This window comes from Pleurodeles waltl, chromosome 2_2 (assembly GCF_031143425.1).
Source record: "Pleurodeles waltl isolate 20211129_DDA chromosome 2_2, aPleWal1.hap1.20221129, whole genome shotgun sequence".
Taxonomy (NCBI): Eukaryota; Metazoa; Chordata; class Amphibia; order Caudata; family Salamandridae; genus Pleurodeles; species Pleurodeles waltl.
Genome location: NC_090439.1, coordinates 1,122,181,474 through 1,122,204,207, shown reverse-complemented (window position 1 = coordinate 1,122,204,207; position 22,734 = coordinate 1,122,181,474). Strand labels below are relative to the sequence as shown.

At 48.8% G+C, this 22,734-nt stretch overlaps 1 protein-coding gene across 23 annotated transcripts in view; it reads left to right on the top strand.

Moving 5' to 3' along the window:
• Positions 1 to 22,734, top strand: part of SCRIB (scribble planar cell polarity protein) — a 551,765-nt gene that overhangs the window by 512,805 nt on the left and 16,226 nt on the right. The window lies entirely within an intron of this gene.

Sequence of the window (22,734 nt, the reverse complement as noted above, 5' to 3'; positions counted from 1 at the left end):
TTTCAAAGACAGTTCTGGGGGAAAGAAAAGTTAGTATAGTTTTAAGGTATGTACCAGACTTACAGTTCCAGTCTCCGGGGATTAGGATGTCCACAGGTTGGGATTCAAGTTAACACCAAACACCTACCGCCAGCAACACAGGGCCGGCCGGGTGCAGAGGTCAAAGTTGCAGTCTGGTTTAAAATGGTGGAGACTGGGGGCACCTGGAATCGGGCCTGTTGTGGGTAAGTACCCGCGTCATCGAAGGGCAGACCTGGGGCGTTTAGGAGAGCACTGGGGGGGGGGCACAGTTTAGCACCAAACACACACCCTCAGCGGCACCGGGGCTGCAGGGTGCAAACTTAGAGACAGGCTCCCAGTGCTTTTCAGTAGGGGGACCCGGAGGTCATAAGTAGGCTGCAGTCTGGGTCCAAGGGGTCAGTTTAGAAAAACCACAGGCTGGACAAAGAGGAGAGCCGCCTGCTGCACCGGATGTCCGGTTCCCCAAGGCCAGGGGGCTGCGGGTGCAGGGTACCTTTTGGCGTTGGGTATCTTCATCCGGATCCTTCACAGGCAGGGGGGTCCTCTGGATTTAGTCTGCAGGCGACAGGAGGGGGTCAACCCAGGATGGACACTAGGTCACAATCGCCTGGTCCGTTGGGCCACCTGAACATGGACAGTGGGCGTTGGGTACAGAGTGGGAAGGACTCGCAAATCTGGGGTGGTTCTAGAGTCCTTTGCCTGGAGTTTCTTTCTGGACAGGTCCTCTGTCCACGGGAGATCTTGGTCCTCTGGAGTGCAGGCAGTCCTTTTGAGGCATTTAAGAGGTCGCTGGTCCTGCAGAAGGCATCACCTTTTTATAGCAGGGGCTACAGAAGCTGGAGCCAGGGCTGTAGGGCTGGGACAAAAGCAGTTGGTGTCTTCAGGCTTCTCTGCTGGGGGTCAGCTTAGCCGTTCTTCTTGTCGTCTACTTGAGGTCGGCAAAAATCTGAGGAGCTGGGTTCCAGGAAGCCCTTAAATCCTGGATTTAGGGGCGTTACAGGGGTCAGGGTGTAGTAGCCAGTGACTGCTGTCCCTGAGGGTGACTACACCCTTCCGGTGTCCACTCTCTTTGGGGAGGGGGACACAAACCTAACCCTATTGGCCCCTGTCCTCCAAACCAAGATAGAGGATTCTGCAAGGAGGGGATTACTTCAGCTCTGGGCACCTTAGGTGTGGTCCCAGCTTTAGTGGTCACGCCTCGTTTTTCCTAATTTTCCTGCTGGACTTGCTGCCAAAAATGGGGCTTTGTCTGGGGGGCAGGCATCTCCACTAGCTGGAGTGCCCTGGGACACTGTAACAAGAGGTGTGTGCCTTTGAGCACCACCAGGTGTTACAGATCCTGCGGGGGGAAGATATAAAGCACCTCCACCCAGAGCAGGCTTTGTTTGTGGCCTCAAAGAGCGCAAAGACTCACCCCATGAGGTCAGAAACTTGTCTGTTAATGGCAGGCTGGCACAGACTGGTTAGTCCTGCACTAAAGGGTTGGTTAAAATACAGGTGGCATCTCTAAGATGCCCCTGGGGTGAAACATTGGCATCAGTGTGAGTTTACTGAAGTTTGATCCCAAACTTCCCAGTCTTCAGTGAAGCCATCAGGGAGCTGTGGAGTTCGTAATGGAAAAACTCCTAGCCCATGTACTCACTATGTCCACACTGCACTTACAATGTCTAAGAACGGACTTAGGCACTGTAGGGGCATATAGCCCATGCAGCTATGCCCTATGCCTCACCTGTGGTGTAGTGCACCCTGCCTTAGGGTTGTAAAGCCTGCCAGAGGGATGACTTATCTATGCCACAGGCAGTGGTATATGGGCATGGCACCCTGAGGGAGATGCCATGACAACCTTACCTTTTCCTTCCCACCAGCACACACAAGCTGCATTGGCAGTGTGCATGTGACTGGTGAGGGGTCCCTTAGGGGGGCACAATACATGCTGGAGCCCTTAGGGAACCTCCCTGGTTACAGGGCCCTTGGTACCACTGGTACCTTTTACAAGGAACTTAGCTGTGTGCCAAAGGTGTGCCAATTGTGGAACAATGGTACAGTTTTAGGGGCAAAAACACAGGGTGCTGGCGCCTGGTTAGCAGGACCCCAGCACACACACAGTCAAGTTAGCATAAGATAGGCAAAAAGTGGGGGTACTGGAAACAAGGGGCCAGTTTCCTACGCAAATACTCTGCAAAGGGTTCCTAAAGATGAATGCCAAATGAAGGTTTACTGCAAGCACTTTCTTTGAATTGTCCAAGAGGAAGCTTTGAGCTAGAGCCAAGTTAAAAACTTAATGAAAGACAAATTCAAATACTTCAGTTATAGACATCCCAGATGTTGTCAGCACTGCCAGATAGCTCCTATTTCCATGTTTCGGGCGTCCATAGATGCTGAAAAAGGTGGGGAGGTGGCTGCAGGACACCCAAATAATCTTGCTGGAGTACAGAAGGTGAATGAGTAGTAAAGATCCCTTAATATTTAGTTTTTATTGTTTCACGTTTGCTCGGTTGCTCTGCGTTCAAAGATTAGTTAATTGTCAGGCTACGTCTTCTGAGCAATCACATCTTATTCTTTTAACACGGAGATTGGTGTTTACTTTTGTCTGATTGCAAAGTTGCAGGATTTTCTAATCTTGCCAATCTTGCTAGGGTTCAGGGAGTGTGAAAGAAAAGGCTGTAGAATGTCTGCTTTTAGTAAATGAACGGTACAAATATTTCAAAATGTATCAACAGTTACGAAAGCACAAATGAAGCACATTTTGTAAATTTGATGCTTGATTGAAACAAACATTCAAAATAAAGAACAAAGGATTAAAACAAATCAAGGCACTTAGTGATGTACAAATGGTAAATATTTGCTGAAACCCAATTTCACAAATGATTGTTGGTACACTATATAGTTTTATCCAATAGAGACTTCTAGTTGCATATTCCTTACCTTAATTTCCTTCAGGCATTAGTCTGGATTCGGAGATTTTTCTCTAGCAGTACCCCTACGTGCCATCAGGTGGTGTACGTCGGCTCCTCGTCAGTCGTCAACATTGTGCTCTCCTGGATATGAGATTGCGGAACCTGTATAGGCACCACACCAATGCTCTGACATCAGTTCTTTTCTGTCTGCGCCCACCTAAGCGCAGATCCGAAGAGCTCCCCCCTCAAGTCACTTTTTAACTAGACTTTAACTTTTGTCAAAGCTTTTTTGACTTTCTGGTGCATTGTGTTGTCATAGAAGACCGGATTCAAGACTTGTGACTCCTGTCACCAGATGATGTCCATGACAGAGCCGCACCTCGTGTGTCTCTGGTGTTTGGAGGGCGACCATGACCCGAAGTCGTGCTCCAAGTGCCAGGCCATGAACCCAAAAGCTTTGAGGCTCAGCTCCATGACGTTCTCGGTCGAGAGGATGGTCTCGAGATCGTTTGTGGAACCCACACTGCCGTTCCACTCTAAATATCAGGGCGTTCGGGTAAGCACAAGAAGAAGTCGAAGAAGAGCAAACGTTCTTCGTCTTCACCTTGTCGTTTGGCTCACACAGTGCCGGAAAAGGAGCATTGTCACTCTAGACTTCTGACCTCTGAGACTACTTCTGGGTGAGATCTGTGCCTCTCTGAGTTTCCAGGATCCGCAGCCACCTCTACCCAAATATGTGAGTTTTATGAGGCCACGCGCCTCATTTTTGGGCAGTACAACCCCGCCGGAGCGCCTTCAGGCCTCGCCGGGTCGACAGGGGCCCCCTCTTTTTCTGTGCTGGCCGTTTGGGCTACAGAGGACACACAGGGATCCATTCCTTGATGTGAACTGGCATCGGTCATGCCACCACGACCTTCCCCGACAAAGGGTTCAGACATCACTCCCGACATCGCTCAGGCCTGCGGTTGGTATCAGTCGCATACTCCTTTCTGACACGGAGCTGGACTGGCACTGCACGGCTCCAACGTCGGTGGGGACCTTGCTGCTTAGGTTGAATCTTGACCCTTATTCTTATGGGTTCGGGTATCGAGAGAGTTTGGAGGGGTTGCTGGACCCTTTAGAATACCAGCTTGATGGCTCCATGGTCTGAGCTGAGGACCTGGGTGAAGCCAGTGGTCTTGACACTTCCCTTGACACTGGTGTGCTTTCTATCCCTACCATGGCTACGGAGGGGGGGGGAGGCTTATTTCATGGTGGTGAGGAGAGCAATGGAGGTCCTGGGCCTCCAGCTACCTTAGGTGGCTGTCAGGACTAACCTCCTGACTGAGGTTCAGCCCAGTGCTTTCTCTTCAGAACTCCTTTTTCCCTTTAATGAAGCCCTCACTGATGTCCTGCTGTGGACTTGGTCCAAACCCAGCACACGCTCCTGTTAATAGGACAATCGTCCACTGCCATAGACCAGCTTCTGATGACCCAGTGTTCCTAATGGAACACCCAAACCCTGAGAGCTTGGTTATCCAGGTTTCTGCATCCCAGGCACATTCCCTTCTTCACCCCCAGATAGGGACTCCAAAAGACTGGAGCAGCATTGCAGTCCGCATGCCTCTTGGGCCGTTACTCCCATACTTCATGGGACACAGTTGCGCAGGTGCTGCCAGAGATCTCAGAGGAGGCCCAGGCCATACTTTCCCATGCTCTTGCTGATCGTAGGGATGTGACGAAGTTCACAATACAATGTGGACTGGATACGACCTACTCACTAGGAAGATTGGTTGCATCGACTGTGGCCTTGAGACACCACGCTTAGTTGAGGACGCCTGGCTCTTCTGGAGTTGTCCAAACCACGCTTATGGACATGCCCTTCAGTGGCACCCTTCTCTTCTGAGACAAAGCAGACTCTGCGCTCAAGTGCTTTAAGGGGTCCTGGGCTACGGCGAGGTCCTTGGGCCTCGCAGCTGCCCCTCACCCCCTCTGTCTGCTTTTTGCCACTTTTGTGGCTACAGAAGGGGCACCCAAACAGGTCCCTTTCCCTCCAGCCACTGTGCCACGCATGCTGCCCAGCTGCTGCTCAGCCGGAGGCATGGTATCCAATGTCCTCATGGATCAAGGGGCCAGCTGTCTCCCCAGTCTACCCCCCCTCCCACTGCAGCCTCCAAGCCTTCCTAGTCTGACGCTTCTGCGTCAGAGGCAGGATTCACCATCACCTGCCCTGCTGGCAATCCATCACGTCAGACACGTGGGTTTTGCAAGTAGTCCAAAGGGACGGCTCCCTCCCCTTTGAAACTACCTCTCCATCCATGTCGCCATCCTATGATCGGACGACAGAGGATCACCTGGCACTTCTCCACAAGAAGGTTACGGCTCTCTTGGCCAAGGGAGCCATGGTTGTTATTCCCGCTACTTTCTGGTGCCCAAAAAGGACACAGGCCTCTGCCCTATTGTAGGAAGCTGGCCTGGTGTATGGTGAGCACCTATGGTGTTATCACCTTATGCCAGGTCCAGGTATCCCCTATTAGTGAGGTGTAGTCGATGTCTAGGAAGGCTCTCTAGAGGTAGCTATGGATGAGCAGCCAAGACTTATATAGGAGGTATGAGAAGCTTATGCAATACCACTACAGCCACATAGCACTTACACACGTGAAAGAGCCATAGTCGTACAAAAATAAAGGTACTTTATTATGGTAACACAAATACAAAAATACTGTATAGGCAATACTCCACTAGGAGATAAGCAAACACACTATTATGTACATGTTAGTAGTCAGTGATTAGCATAGAAAGAAATAGCAAATAGTAAAAACAGTAGAAAATAGTGGAGGCCCTAGGGGATACCAAACCATATACTAAGTAACTGGAATGTGAAAGGCAGTCCCCCATCCAAGGAAGTGGAAGCAGTAGGGGGAGCTGGAGGGACTAGGAACCCCAAAGGCTAAGTACTAGGGTGCCCCCTAGCAACCAGGAGAGAAGAGGTAAGTACCTGTTTTTCACACAACCCACAGGAGAGCTTTGGAAAAGGACTGTGCAAGACTGGACGAAACCAACGGTGGATCCTGACAGAAGAGGACCTGCAAAAGAAGGGGACCAGGTCCAGTTCCAGTTCGAGTTGGAGTGTCCGGCTGTGGCAGGAGCCACTACCCACCCTTCTGTGGATGCAGGACCAGGTCGGCAGTGGGTGAAGAAAGTCAGCAGTGCAGGAGCAGAAGAGGAGTTCCAGAAGAGGTGAAAGTGATGTCCCACATCGACGGATGTGATGCAGTCAGTCAGTGCCGCTGGAAAACCACCATCAAGCCTTGGCAAAGGCAAGAGTCGGAGAAGAGCAAGGCCCAGGGGACTCATCCCAAGGAGGGGAGTCCAAGGTGACCCTTAGCAGCTTTGAGAGTCACAAGAAGTAGCAGCCCCACAGCGACCCACTGGCAGCAGGCACAGGAGTCGCAGTGAAGCCAACTCAGCACACTTGGAGAGGAGTCCCACTTCACTGGAGCAGTAGGCAGGAGACTGTGATTTGCAGAGAAGAGTGCTGGAGGCTGGGGCTACATGAAGCCTGAAGATCCCTTGGAGGAGGAACAAACAAGCTTTGGGACCTGCAAGAGTCGTAGTGCACAGGGGTACTCTCCTGCAAGGAGAGTCAAGGGCTTACAGTCTCCCAAGTTGGACAGCTGGTAGAGAGGACCAAGGGGACCTCTCCAGACCACCACCTGTGCTGCAGGATCCACGCAATTCCAGAGGAGAGCGGATCCATGCAGCAGGTTGTTGTTGCAGTTGGTGCCTGCGGATGCAGGGGAGTGACTCCCTCACTCTAGGGGAGATTCCTTCTTGTGCAGGCTGAAGACGCATCACCCTCAGAGGAAGCACAGACAACGAAATGTTGCAGTTTCTGGAAGGAGCTGGAGAAACAATGTTGCAGAGCGTCATCCTTGCTGGAGTTGCAAATTGTCGGTTCATGGAAGGGTCCGGTTACAATCCCGGTGGCCAGAAGATGAAGTAAACAATGCAGAGGAGTCCTTCTGGAATCTTGGATGTTGAATCTGGGGACCCACCCAGGTGGGTGACCCTAAATAGCCCAGGAAGGGGGGGGATTGGTCACCTAGCAGGGTTACCACCCATCAGGAGGGGTCTGTGGCATCACCTGCCTGACCTGGCCACTCAGATGCTCCCAGGGGCCTCTGCCCACCTTGGATTCAAGATGACAGAATCAAGTGGCCACCTGGAGGAGCTCTGGTCATCACCTCTGGGGTGGTGATGGACAGAGGAGTGGCCACTCCCCCTCCATCGTCCAGTTTTGTGCCAGAGCAGAGACCGGGGGTCCCTGGACTGGTGCATACCGGTTTATCCAAGGAGGGCACCAAATGTGTCTATCAAAGGATTGCAGTGGCTTGGGGGAGGCTACCGCTCCTAAGCCATGTAACACCTATTTTCATAGGAAGAGGGTGTTGCCTCCCTCTCCCAAAGGAAATCCTTTGTTCTTCCTTCCTCTGCTTGAGCTGGTCAAGCAGCAGGAGGGCAGAAACCTGTCTGAGGGGTGGCAGTAGCGCAGGCTGCCCCTAAAACCCCAGAAGACTGGTAGGAGCAATGCTGGGGGTCCTTGAATGAGCCCCCCAGAGTGCATGGAATCATACAACTAGTCTTGTCCAGTACACAGATAAAATGGCTTCTCGCACTTTTGAAGTCCAGGGAAATGGAGCTGGAGTTCATAGGGGCACCTCTGCGCATGCAGGGGTGCCCTCACACACACATACCTGCACCCTGCCTCTGGGCTAGGTGTCCCATAGGGGTGACTTACAGTGACCTATTGTGAAAGGGTGCATGCACGGCCTGCAGACACATTTTTCATGGGCTCCCAAGGGTGGCATAATACATGCTGCAGCCCATGGAGAACCCCTAGTGCCCCTGTGCTCGGTGTACCTAAGTACCGTATACCAGGGACATATATAGGGGCACCAGTATGCCAATTGTGGGGTGTGCTAAATCCTGAGCAACCAAATTTAGAGGGAGAGAGCACGGTCATTGGGGTCCTGGTTAGCAGGATCTCAGTGAACACAGAAACACACTGACAGGCAAAAAGTGGGGGTAACCATGCCAAAAAGAAGGTCCTTTCCTACACCTATTATAGACCTTTGATCCCACATTCTCTCCCTCAGGAAGGTGAAGTTCAAAAACCTCACTGTCTCAAGTCCTTTCTCCTTTCTGCTCTGGACCCAGGAGACTGGATGGTAGTGTTGCACTTGCATGAATCGTAATTCTGTATTCCCATCCTACCTGCCCACAGATGTTACTTGTTGTTTGCTAGAATATGTCTCTACCAGGTAATGCGTTACCGAAGGTAAGTAACTTGTTCATCTGATAGAGCCTTCTAGTTACAGATCCCTTACCTTAGAATAGATACTCAAGCAATATCATCCCCGTAGGTGGGTCTGCGAACCAAGATCATACTAGGAAGTTCTGCAGGACCGAACACTCATCAGTAACACTACATGTCAGTGCAAATCTGTGGCCATTTCGGTGGAGAATACGCTGTTTGTAAATGAGTGTGCCACCATATCATACTTTAGTAATAAATTTGGACCAGTGTACTCCAACATGCACCACAGGCTACATACCACACCTTTAGCAATCTCCTGCTTAATGGCTGTGGCTCATTTGCAGTACTTGTTCTTTGTATGGCTCTTGAAATTTTTCACAGTCTATTAATTCAGTGATGTAACATCGATGGTAGCATTCCTGCTCTGAAAACTGTTCAAGCACCACTACAGTTGTTCCATCCCAAGGGCATTTCCTATAGTTAAGTCAGAGCACAAATCATGCAGGTAATACATCACAGTTCACTTCTTCGCTGTGAGTGGTGTTTCCACCATATATTAGTGTTATTGAAAATGCAATAATACTGCTTGGAAATGTCAGGCGGTAATTACCCCTTTAGTAGTGAGGTATGGGTCGAAATTTTTACAAAAGCAGTGGTGTAAATTCACTCGCTGCCCTAAAATGTCTGCTAGAAGACAAGGGTGGAACTGCATCCCTCCACCTGTTCCACAATACAGATAAGTTGTGTTTTCTTCCCCAAATAAGATTTAACACACCGTAAAACCCTGCAGATAGACATATCCCTTATCAATGTTCATTGTTTCTTTTTACTAACATCTAACTGAAAGACAAAAAAAGCTTTGTAAAAGCATGTATATATGTGTTGAGCATGAGACTCCTGTGTGATGTTGTGTTAATGCTTTAAATAAAGTAGATGGGATATTAACTGGATCTCTCTGTCCTATGATAATCCTGTTCAATTATAGCAATTTTTTAGTGGTTGTAAATGCATCTGACTAGGTCAATGCCCATGAACCTAGACTTATGTAAATATAAGACTTTTCAAATCCACACTGTAAGAAAGTGGCTTTGTATATACTGTTCCAAAGTAAGTAATATTGTGCACAGAGTACAGCAGTTCCCACAGGCTTTACAGAGGCCAAAGTAGATAATACTAAAGCTCTCTTTTGTAGTAGTGTGGTCAAGTAGTTAAGCTTATCAGAGAGTAGTGCTAAGCATTTGCTGTACACATGCAGTCAAGAAATGAGGCGCACACTCAATGACTAACTCCAGTCCAGTGTTTATGTACAAAAAAATGTACATTGTTACTTTATTTCTGGAACCAAAAGGGTCTTTGTTGCAGGTAATTAGTTTCAAGAATGTATCACTTTCAAGTATCAAATGCACTTTGTTTGCAATTCACAAGTAATACAGGTTTCAGGTAAGCAATAATTTTCAATAGCAAAAATCATTGAACGAAATGCAGTCCTAAGGGAGGAAAAGTATCAATACAGCTTACAGGTAAGTACTCAACTTACAATCCCAGTTTTCAGGGAATAAGGTGTCCACAGGGCAAGGTTCAAGAAGACACCAGGGGTGCACCACCAGCAACACAGGGCCGGCCAGGTGCAGAGGTCAAGGTTGGTATCGGGCGACCAATGGAGACTGGCGGTGCTTGGAAGGAAACAGATTGCCGGTAAGTACCCGGTTGCAGGAAGATGGCTCTGTATATACTATTTCAAAGTAAGAAATAGTGTGCACAGAGTCCAAGGGTTCCCCTTATAGGTAAGATAGTGGCAAAAAGAGATTATTCTAATGCTCTATTTTGTGGTAGTGTAGTCGAGCAGTAGGCTTATCAGAGGGTAGTGTTAAGCATTTGTTGTACACACACAGGCAATAAATGAGGAACACACACTCAAAGACTTACTCCAGGCCAATAGGTTTTTATATTGAAAAATATATTTTCTTAGTTTATTTTAAGAACCACAGGTTCAAGATTTACAAGTAATACTTCAAATGAAAGGTATTTCACTTAGATACTCTAGGAACATTGAATGAACACAATATCATGTACAGTCTTTGTAAAAATGGCAATAAGCTATTTTAAAAGTGGACACTGCAAAAAATCAACAGTTCCTGGGGGAGGTAAGTAAAGGTTAGTTTTGCAGGTAAGTAAGTAAAACACTTAAAAGTCTGAAAGTTAGGGCATTGGTAGCCCACCGTTGGGGGGGTTCAAGGCAACCCCAAAGTTACCACACCAGCAGCTCAGGGCCGGTCAGGTGCAGAGGTCAAAGAGGTGCCCAAAACACATAGGCTTCAATGGAGAACAGGGGTGCCCCGGTTCCAGTCTGCCAGCAGGTAAGTACCTGCGTCCTCAGGTGGGGCAGACCAGGGGGGTTTTGCAGGGCACCGGGGGGTGTGGGGGGCACAAGAAGGCACAGAAAGTACACCCTCAGCAGCACAGGGGCGGTCGGGTGCAGTGTGCAAACAGGCATCGGGTTTTAGATGGGAAGTAATGGAGGGACCCGGGGTCACTTTAACGATGCAGGCAGGCACAGGGGGGCTCCTCAGGGTAGCCACCACCTGGGCTAGGCAGAGGATCGCTTGGGGGTCGCTCCTGCACTGGAGTTCGGTTCCTTCAGGTCCTGGGGGCTGCAGGTGCAATGTTGGTTCCAGGCATCGGGTCCCTTGTTACAGGCAGTCGTGGTCAGGGAGAGCCTCTGGATTTCCTCTGCAGGCGTCGCTGTGGGGGTCCAGGGGGGTCGCCTCTGGCTACTCACGGGCTCGCAGTCGCCGGGGAGTCCTCCCTGAAGTGTTGGTTTTCCGCAGGTCGAGCAGGGGGCGTCGGGTGCAGAGTGGAAAGTCTCACGCTTCCGGCGGGAAATGTGAAGTCCTTAAAGTTGTTTCTTTGTTGCAAGAAAGTTGCAGGTTGTGGAACAGGGCCGCTGTTCACGGGAGTTTCTTGGTCCTTGGTTGCAGGTCAGTCCTCTGAGGCTTCAGAGGTCGCTGTTCCCTGTTGGATGCGTCGCTGTTGCAGTTTTCTTCGAAGTTGGGAGACAGGCTGGTAGGGCTGGGGCCAAAGCAGTTGTCGTCTCCGTCTTCACTGCAGGGCTTCAGGTCAGCAGTCCTTCTTCTTGTTAAGGTTGCAGGAATCTGATTTCCTGGGATCTGGGGAGCCCCTAAATACTGAATTTAGGGGTGTGTTTAGGTCTGGGAGGGCAGTAGCCAATGGCTACTGTCCTTGAGGGTGGCTACACACTCTTTGTGCCTCCTCCCTGAGGGGAGGGGGGCACATCCCTAATCCTATTGGAGGAATCCTCCAAAACAAAGATGGAGGAATTTTTAAAGGCAGGGGTCACCTCAGCTCAGGGCACCATAGGGGCTGTCCTGACTGGTGGCTGACTCCTCCTTGTTTTTCTCATTATCTCCCCTGGACTTGCCGCCAAAAGTGGGGGCTGTGTCCAGGGGGCGGGCATCTCCACTAGTTGGAGTGCCCTGGGGCATTGTAACAAGAAGCCTGAGCCTTTGAGGCTCACTGCAAGGTGTTACAGTTCCTGCAGGGGGGAGGTGTTAAGCACCTCCACTTAGAGCAGGCTTTTGTTTCTGTCCTCAGAGAGCACAAAGGCTGTCACCCCAGGGGGTCAGAAACTCGTCTCTCAGCAGCAGGCTGGCACTGACCAGTCAGTCCTGCACTGAAGGATTGGGTAAAATACAGGGGGCATCTCTAAGACGCCCTCTGTGTGCATTTTTTAATAAATCCAACACTGGCATCAGTGTGGGTTTATTATTCTGAGAAGTTTGATACCAAACTTCCCAATATTCAGTGTAGCCATTATGGAGCTGTGGAGTTCGATTTTGACAAACTCCCAGACCATATACTTAATATGGCCACACTGTACTTACAATGTCTAAGAATAGACTTAGGCACTGTAGGGGCATATTGCTCATGCAGCTGTGCCCTCACCCGTGGTATAGTGCACGCTGCCTTAGGGCTATAAGGCCTGCTAGAGGGGTGACTTACCTTTGCCACAGGCAGCATTTTGTGTGCATGGCATCCTGAGGGGGATGCCATGTCGACTATCCCTTTTTCTCCCCACCAACACACACAATCTGCAATGGCAGTGTGCATGTGTTAGGTGAGGGGTCCCTTAGGGTGGCACAACATATGCTGCAGCCCGTAGGGACCTTCCCTGGTCACAGGGCCGTTGGTACCACTGGTACCTTTTACAAGGGACTTATCTGTGTGCCAGGGGTGTGCCAATTGGGGAAACAATGGTACATTTTAGGTGAAAGAACACTGGTGCTGGGGCCTAGATAGCAGGGTCCCAGAACACTTCTCAGTCAGGTCAGCATCAGTATCGGGCAAAAAGTGGGGGGTAACTGCAACAGGGAGCCATTTCCTTACACCGTGGTTTCAGGGCAAAGGGACAGGGGTTTAGATCAGCATCGGGGAGAGTGCCACAGGTCAGCACCGAACATACACCGACACTGTCAGCGTCACGCAGGCGGTCAAGTGCAGGGTGCAAACACACTCTTTGTGAACTCCGGGTTCACAAAGAGGCTTCACACTTGGTTGGGTTCCCCAAAGCCAGGGGGCTGTGGGTGCAGGGGTACCTTTAAGCATCAGGAATCTTGACATAAGCCGGTCGCAGTCAAGGGGGTCCTCTGGATTTAGGCTGCAGGCATCATCACGGTGGTCAGGAGGGGTCAATCCAGGGTGGAAATTGCCTGGGGACCTTCTCTGGAACGGTGAGCCACCTGGACTAGGGCCTTGGGCATCAGGTGCAGAATTGGCAGGATCTGCGGATCCGGAGGGGTCTGGAGTCCTTGTTGGAGGTTAGTTTGTGGACAGGACCACTGTCCTCTGGAGTTCTTGGTCCTTAGGGTAGGCAGGCAGTCCTCTGGGGGTTTGTAGAGGTCACTGGTACTGCAGGATGAGTCGTCTTTTTGCAGCAAAAGTCTTGAGGCTGCAGACAGGCCGGTATGGCTGGGGGTCACGTCAGTTGTCATCTGGAGTCTTCAATGCTGGTGCGGTTCTTCTGTCCTTCTTTTCCTTTAAGGTTGCCAGGAATCTGAAGAGCAAGCTTCAGGGGCGTTACAGGGGTCCTAGGGCAGTAGCCAATGGCTACTGACCCTGAGGGTGCATACACCCTTCCTGCGCCCACTCCCTTTGGGAAGGGAGGCACATTCCTAACCCTGTTGGCTATTTCCCTCCAAACCAAGATGGAAGATTCTGCAGAGAGGGGTTCACTTCAGCTGGGGTGGACACTCCTTCTCGCATTTACATATTTTCCTGCGGCTAAAAGTGGGGCATCTCCAGAGGCCTGGCTGGAGTGCCCTGAGATAGTGTAACAAAAAGGCAGGTGCCTTTAATGCTCACCGCCAAGTATTGCTGTTCCTGTAGGGGGGAGGTGTGAAGCACCTCCACTCAGAGCAGACTTTGTCCCTGACTCCCGATAGCACCCCCCTTGGGGTCAGAAACTTGTCTGGTGGTGGGAGGCAGGCATAGACCGGTCAGCCACGCACTAGAGAGTTGGGGGAATTTCGGGGACATATCTAAGAGGGCGCTCTGTGTTAATTTTTCTGTAAATGCAACTCTGGCATCAGTGTGTGTTTATTGATCTGAGAAATTTGATACCAAACTTCCCAGCATTCAGTGAAACCATCATGGAGCTGTGGAGTTCGTAGTGACAACCTCCCAGTCTATGTACTCAATATGGCTACACTGCACTACAATGTCTAAGAATGGATTTAGACACTGTAGGGGCATATTGCTTATGCAGCTATGTCCTCACCTCTTGGTATAATGCACCCTGCATTATAGCTGAAAGACCTGCTAAAGGGGTGACTTACCTATGCCACAGGCAGTGTTCTGTAGGCATGGCACCAACACACAGTGTGCAATGGCAGTGTCCATGTGTTTGGTGAGGACTCCCTTAGGGTGCCATAATACATTCTGCAGCCCTTAGGGGCCCTCCCTGGTCACAAGACCCTTGGTACCACTGGCACCTTTTACAAGGGTCTTAGCTGTGTGTCAGAGGTGTACGAGCTGTGGAAGCAATGACACAGGGAAAGAACATGGGTGCTGGGACCTGATTAACAGGATCCCAGCACACACTTGGGGAAGGGAGGGGGGACCATACCAAATGGGCACTTTCTTACACAGACCGCATGGGACTTTTTGACACAGGTACTAACGACCTGTGTGAAGCCTCTGACCTGTAACCAATAAGCAGCATTTAACCCATTACAGGACTGACCCTTAACCAACCATGGTGAGAGACATGCTCGTATCTTCAAACTAGAGTGATTGTGCACTCAGAAATAAAATCATATTTTCAATTTGCCTTGAAAACGCCCTAGGCTTGCCAGCCAGTACAGAATGAAATATGTATTGGCTGACTGCTAAGGTTAGAGGGACACACACAAGACCATAGAAATTCTACAGTTATACTTAGTTTAAGAAACTAGAACTCGTGCTCGAAGTATAACTCGCACTCTTTATTGCAAATGTTCCGTTGACATCAATGATGTTATATAAGCTGTTATGACTGATGTAATATGTGTGGTAATTAGCAGTGCCTGGCTATTATGATATGTTAAGGTCTTAAAAATTGAATGATTGCTGAGGTGCTGCAGTCTAGGCAAAGTAGAATCCGCATTTACCCTTCAATGAGGGAAAAACTGTATCTTCGTGGTACGCCACGTTTGTAACATTCCCAACCACGGAATGAATATTAGCAACGTATATTCTCTTTTTTTGCCATCTGACTAGTGACAATTATCAAGGAAACACACATTGTCTCTGTTATTTATTATTTCTATAAAGACCTCTGGTTGGAAAGGTGTGTATTAACTTTACTGTTTGAGCATCGCACAAAGGTAATGTTCAGTTGAAGAGGTCGTATATTCTCATCATCGTCTGACCCCAAGAAGTGACTGTGTTCCTTATGTGGATGCTTTAAATCTATAAGTAGGAGTTTCTAATGAATACTTCTAACCACATATTCTTCACCTTGTGAATATTCCCCAGGTGTCAGACTAGATCTGGAGATTTTTAGAACAGTTATCCTGTGCTCTGGTAGGTCGTGTTGTACAGCTCCACTCTGACAACATTCTGCTCCAGAAGCGAGAATCAGACCCACATATAAGCACCACCCATGTGCACTGATGTCAGCTTGCTTTTTTTACCCACGTTCAGACGTAGGTCCGGAGCTTTTCTTAGATCTTTTAGACCTCAGATTCTTCAAGATTTACCAGTGTGAAAAATAAAATGTCACCCCTCCACCCCCTTAAGATGACTGGGTTCAAACCCTATAGAGACTGTCTCAAACAGATGTCTCTGACAGATCATTACAAGATATACGTATGGTGTCAATTCCAGGGCCTCAGACAGCTGTGCCCAGAAGAACTCACAGGGTATATGGGACTACAAGGTCTGCCTGTTAATAGGCCGGTAATCATTGTCCTGCACCAGATGACCAAGCCTTATGTACACAGCATCCAGTGCCACAGACTTTGGTGGTACTGGTGTCCACTAGCAAAATTAAGCCTAACCCTTTTCCTATCGCTCCACCTGATCGTGAATCTTAACAAATCAAGGCATTTGGAAAATGAGACTTGCTCTGAAGCCAGTGAACACCTGTAGCATTCTTGGCCGCTACACCCTTGCCTTTTAGGGCACAGTGGCACAAGTTTTACCAGCTGTTCCTGATGGCCTTATGGCTATCCAGGATGGTTGTGGTGTGCAGTGAAATCCGTAATACGCCCTTACTTGAACGCTATCAACTGTTTAGGTCGTGCAATGTTCACAAGTGTGGCTCTTCTGCACCATGCCTGGATGAGGTTTACTGGCTTCTTCGGATATGTCCAGTTGCCCCTGATCGACATGGCATTTGACTGGTCCCACCTCTTAGACACAAAATTGGCCTTAGAACGATTTAAGCACATTCCCTGGGTCTTTTTGCTCCTGACAGACAGTTCTACTAACAAGTTAGCCCTCTCCATGGCTACAGTCAAGGATTTCCGTTTGGCTAACCCTAGACCCCTCCACCAGACCATCAGACATTTCATCCCTTTCATGACCAGGTGCAGAAGGCAGCCACAAAGCTGTATTAGTGTGCCCTTGCCACCATGTCGCAGACAGGACCTGATATTTCCTCCATGGCTGGCAGGCCATTACTTCAGACAAGTGACCTTTTAAATTGTTCCCCAGAGCTACCCGCTAACCCCACCCCCGACACCTCCACCACACCCACCCACCTCCATCAGGCTGGCTGAGCACCATCTGTCCATTCTGCAGCAGGAAGTACAGGCCTTTTTGACCACATTGGCCATAGAGAGGGTTCTGGCCTCAGAAGTAGGGAGTGGGTTTTACCCCTGCTTGCTACTCCCTTGTGCCGAAGGACTGAGGCCTTAGTCCCATTTTAGATCTTCAACCTGTCAATGCCTACCAATCAAAGGACAAAAGCAAGATGCTCAGACAAGCCTAGGTTCTGTCTACCCTAGACACTGGGTAGTTGTTTTGGACCTGCAGGTTTCTATTTTCATATTCACTTCTTGCAGGGCCTCAGTCGCTACCTGCATTTCACTGTAGACAAGTTGCATTTTTAGTGTGCAGTGCTTCTGTTTGACATCACCAGTGCCACTTGGATGCACAGCATAACCTTCCGAAGTCGGGGTACCAGTCTGCACCTACCAGGATGCCTGGCTCCTGGATGTGGGCTTGCCATAGTCGTGAACCACATCAAGACAGTGAACCTTAATTAAACATTGCTGTTGTACACTATCAGTGTGCCGAAGTCACACCTATCTTCTTCTCAGACGCTTCCCAACATCAGAGCTATTCTTGATAGCATACTTTTCACACTTTTCCTCCAGAGCAGAATGTCCAGGACATTCAGTCTATGATCCCAATGTTTCAGCCCTGGTCTAGGATCACAGAGCAGATGACTCTGAGACTGCTGGGATTGTAGGCTTCCTGAATCCTGGTGTCACCTACAGGCTCTTCAGTGGGCCCTGAAATTCCAGTGGGCACAATGTCAGGAAAATCTGTTGAATTGTATCCAGATTTTAGAGAAGATTGCAAAACATCAGCATTTTCGGCTCATGGACCTCGAAAAAGTCAGTGATAGGCCACTCTGGATGTTGCACCTAGAGCTGGTAGTGGTCACAGATTCATCACTACTGGGTTCCGGGAGGCCATCTGGGAGAAATGGCGAGCAGAAGACTCTGGTCTCTGGCGGAGACTTGACTCCGCTTCAACTTGTTGGAGTTAAGGCAATTCACTTGGCGCTGAAGGCCTTCCTGCCTACCATCAAATAAAAGTTGGTGCAGGTGCTCATGGATATCACTACCGCCATGTAGTATTGCAACAAGCAGAGTGTAGTGAGGTCCTGGTCCGGGTAACAGCAGGCCGTGCTCCACTGGAAGCGAGTGGACTGCAAACAGACTTCTCTTGTGCTGAACCACTTGGCGGGATATTTAAAAGCCAAGGCCGGTGAACCCAGTCTCAGCCGCCTAGGGGATCATGAATGACAGTTATTCTTTGAGGTGGCACAGACTGTCTTCCAGCAGTGGGAAGGACCCTTGCACGATCTTTTCACCACCTATAAGAAAGTCCAGTGTCACCACTTCTGCATGCTGAAGATTTCAAAGCAGCTCTCACTCAAAGATGCCCTGTACCTAGAGTGGAGTTCCAGACTCCTGTATGCCTTCCTACCAGTAGCTCTCCTGTCCCAAGTGCTAAAGAAGATCAGGAACGACTGGGCTCAGTCTTCCTAGTGGCACCAGATTGAACCAGGAAGCCCTGGGCATGAGCATCTGTCCTCCTATCAAGCTGCGGCTTTGGGAGGATCGTCTATCGCAGCAGCAGATCAGGGTGTTTCATGCAGACCTGCACATTTTACATCTCCATGCTTAGAATTAGAGTGGCAGCAGTTGACCATCAGCTTGCAACCCGAGGTCATTGGTGTCTTTTTGATGATGAGGCGTCCCTCCACTAAGTTAGTGTATGCCAGCCATTGGGACAAATTTGTGGATTGATGTGGTACACACCGTACTGACACTTTATGGGCAAAGTTGTTTTAAGTTTTGTTGCTTTTTTTGTCCCCAGCTGGCCTAGGACTTGCCTTGGGCATTATTAAGGGCTGCTTTTGTTACCTCTTTTGGCCGTCGTGCGGATGCCAAATCAATGTTTATTGAAATCACCAGTTGTGATGCAGTTTTCAAAATGTTTGCCGCATTTTACTGATAGACTTATGACTGCAGATTCCTCACCTTTTGAATACTCCCCCACGCATTAGACTGGACCTGGAAACTATTTAGCAGTACCACTGCATGATGCCACTTGGCTCTGTAGCAATCCACACTCAGCCCATTTGGTCACGAAGTGATGTGTGGAGTAAATGTAGGTGCCACTCCCTGACATCAATTCCTTTCTTTCAATGCTGCCAGATACAGGTCCAATGCTACAGTTAGTCTGTTTTGAGACCAGTTTACCTCCATTTTACATTGGTTGCGAGGCAGATGCCATCTTACAAGAAGACAAAGTTTAATCCTTGTAAGGACTGTCACTAGCAAATGTCTGGTCATTCATTGTCGCGCTCCAAATCTTTGAATAAGTCAAAGAAAAAAACTTTAAAACCCAAGTGGCACTCTGCTCCTATCTGCCACTCTAGTACACCTGAGGAGGTGCAAGGACATCGTCAGTCCTTTTGATCTTGCAGCCAAATTCTGCTGATAAAGGAGCCAATCTTGTAACTTATCTCTGCACAAATGTTTTTCCGGGGCCACCTGTGATACTGAGGCAGATCCAAGAGTTCCCAAAAGCCATGTTAAGTATATTTGGATCCCTTCCGACTCCCTTTTGCACGCCTGCGGGCCCCATGGAGCTGAGAAGCCCCCCGTCTGGAATACTGTCAGTCAGTTGGTCCTTGGCACCAGTTGGACCCTATTATGCTGTCACCAGACCTCTACCAGTGCCCTTGCTAACTCCAGCTCAATGCCGGTTCCTGGAGTGCTGATACCCACTACATCAATGCAGGAGGGTGAGGCACAACCCATTTTGCTCTCGGATTCCGAGCCAATTCCAAACTTGACTGAGGCTGCGCTTGAAGTTCATTGAACCGCAACCTTTGCGCACTCCATCTGAGCTGCTTAGTGTCCCAGCAAGGCAGGCCTCGTACATTACATTCATTATTTGGCGATGTTCAGTTGTCCCTAATTGACATGCTATTTGATGGGCCTCACCTTTTTGGGGACAAGGGAGGTTACCCTCTGGAGCTTTTCAAAGAGAGCAAGGCCACAGAACTTTCTTTGGACTTGTCTGTTCCACAGCACCAACCACATAAGCTCTTTAGTTCTTTCCACCGCTCTGGCAGGTATTTCCCACACACAGACACTTCAGCCTTACTTGGGTTCCCATCTGTTTGATGGCCAAGGACGTTGCAACCACTGACACCGTGGTCAGGAACAGCGTGTCAGCCACTCCACCACTCACCTTTGGCCCAACCTTCCAAAACCCCTTAGCATGTCCTTAGTGGAGCACAACCACCCAGTTGAAGGCACGATTCAACACTTTTTACTTGGCTGGCAGGCCATAACATTGGATTGAAGGAAGGGTGGGGTGGGGGGGGATTGATAATGCAAATGGTCGAGAAGAGGGATGCTCTACCCTTTCGGCTGCTTCAACCTATCTTCTACCATACTCTGAATGACAGACAGAGGACCAGCTGCCTGTCTTATGGCAGAATGTGTGATCCCTTTTGGCCAAGGGGGCTATCAAGAGTGCATCGGCATTGGAAGCGGGTTTAACTCCCGTTACTACCTGGTGCCTAAGAAGGACAGAGGCTTTCATGTTATTTTAGACCTGTGTCATCTCCATTCTTTCCTTAGGAATGACAAGTTCAAAATGCTCACTCTGTCCCAGGTCTTCTCTTCCCTTCATCCTGGAGACTATATTATAGTGTTGGACCTGCAGGACACTTATTTTCACATCCCAGGTCTGCAGGCTCACAGGCACTATCTGTGGTTCGTGGGGGGGGCAGGAGCATTTCAGTTTGCGCTTCCTTTACATCTCACCAGTGCCCCACAGCTCTTCAAGAAAGTGATGGAGGTGGTGGGAGCACATCTTCGGAGATCAGGGGGCCCAGCTTTACCCTACCTAGACAACTGGTTGCTGAAGGCTGGCTCGCCCCAGGCAGTCATCACTCACTGCCAGGCTACAGAGAATCTTCTGATGTCCTTAGGGTTCACTACATGCAGAAGTCACACCTGTCTCCTCCTCAGACGCTCCCTTTCATCCAAGCCATTCTGGACACTGTTCGGTTTATGCCCTTCTCCAGCAAAGGAAAGGCCAGGACATTCATGCTATGATTCCCAATCTTTGAGCCGCTGTCCTGTATTTCATTGAGGTCGACTGCGGCTGCTGGGACTGATGGCAACCTGCTGGCTAAGCACTTCAGGTGGCATTTGCAAACTATGAAGTAGGATCTGAAGACTGAGTGGGCCCAGCATCAATGGGATCTCTCCGGCCTTATCAGATCTCAGAGGTTACTGCAAAAGAACTGCAGTGGTGGTTAGTCATCCTTGATCAGGCTAGCCACAGGCCTCTCTCCCTACCTAATCCCACAGCTGTCAGTGGTGACCAATGCATCTCTTGTGGTTTGATGTTCACCTGGGAGATGTGAAGATCACAGGCCTCTAGTCTCCAGCCGAAGCCTGGTTCCACATCAAACTTCTGGAGCTGCAAACCATCTGCTTAGCTTTGAGCCGTCCAGCCCCCCATAAAAGGAAGCACATGCTCACAGGCAACATGCCCACCAAGTAGTATTTCAAGAATCAGCTCAGGGTAGGGTTGTTAACCCTATGCCAGGAGGCGTTGCACCTTTTGAAATGGCTGGACTGTCAAGGTATCTTCCTGGTGCTGAACCACCAGGCAGGTTGCTTGAACGTTGGGGCAGACACACTCTGCGGCAGTCGCCTAGTGGATCACAAGTGGCAGTTACACCTATAGGTTGTGCAAAGTCAAACCATCACCTTACTGACATTCTCTGCTCCACCTCACCCACCAAGGAGGAGGAGAGAAGAGACTTCATCATCTGAAACCCAAGAGCGCTGAGCTTTTACACTGATCACAGCAGAGAATATTGAGAGGATGATCAGCTGTGTGGGGTTTCTAAGACCAAAGAAAGTCCGAAGCCATGCAGAAGGAGACCATCTTGTTATGGATCATGCTCTATGTCACGATCAGCTACATATTGGCCAAGAAGTATTAAAGAAAAAGGAGTCTACCCTATTGACCCCACTCTATATGGGTAAAGGCAATCAAGAAATTAACAAGTGATAAAAGTAGGGAAAAATACAATTGTTAATTTCAAACAAATGAAACTGTTAATCATTGAGACTGCAATTTAATTACATATTCTTAATAATTCATTCTATTTTGCTCAGACATAATAAATATTAGTAATAAAATTTAAAATTAGTAATTTAATAGTAATAATAATATAATAGTAATAATAAAAATAATAAATAGTAAAATAATAGTAATAAAATTAAAAATTGTTCATAAGGATTTCTTAAGTTACACATCTTGCTTCAAATGTGTGTGAAAATTAAGGGTAATACAGAGATGTGTATATAATGCAACAATCTCTTTTGCTGTGGATTTACACTGAAAGCATTGGCAGTAATCACGCTGTTTTTTTTGGAGAAGAGGAGGAGATTGAAGGACTGTTTTTCGGATTTTTTTATTTGTATTTTGATTTGTGTATAATATGTTTTAGAATGTGTACAGGCTATTCTTGCGTCTGAGCAAAATAGAATGAATTAAGAATATGTAATTAATTAAATTGCAGTCTCAATGATTGATTTACAGTTTCATTTGTTTGAAATTAGCAATTGTATTTTCTCTACTTTTATCATTGGTTAATGTTTTTGACTGACATATTGGCCAAGAAGCAGCCCCTGGAAGGATGAAGGGCTCATTCTATCAGAGCCAAGGCTGCTACCAGTACATTGGCATGCAGAGGTCTTGTCCTGGTAATTTGTCAGATGGGTGCCTGGGAGTGTCTGTATATGTTCACAGAGCACTCCTGTCAAGACAACCAGGTTTGCCGAGAGAGCTGCTCAATCCTAGAGTACGTTTTGGTTTGAGCCAGTTCGCTGACACTCCTCTGAATGTTGGTCTCTTGCTCGCTGCGCTACTGGATTCTAGCTAGCCTGGCTGATGAAGGGTGATACCCTGAAACCGGTCCCAGGATGCTTGAATCTTGTTGAGGGAGGACCTGGCCTGGCAGTTCGGGCTGGACTGCTCCCATAGGGAGCAGGGTCAAGACTGATTTGCATATGGCTGGGTCCGAACTGGGGTGACGTGGCAAGCAAACTAATGATGGATTAAACCCAGATCTGTGAGTGGGGGTGAGCGTTTGAAAAGTTTCAACACTCCGTCCATCATTTTATTTTGTGATGAGTACACTGCTGAATAAGTCTTGCTTTGGTATCTATTGAAAAGGTG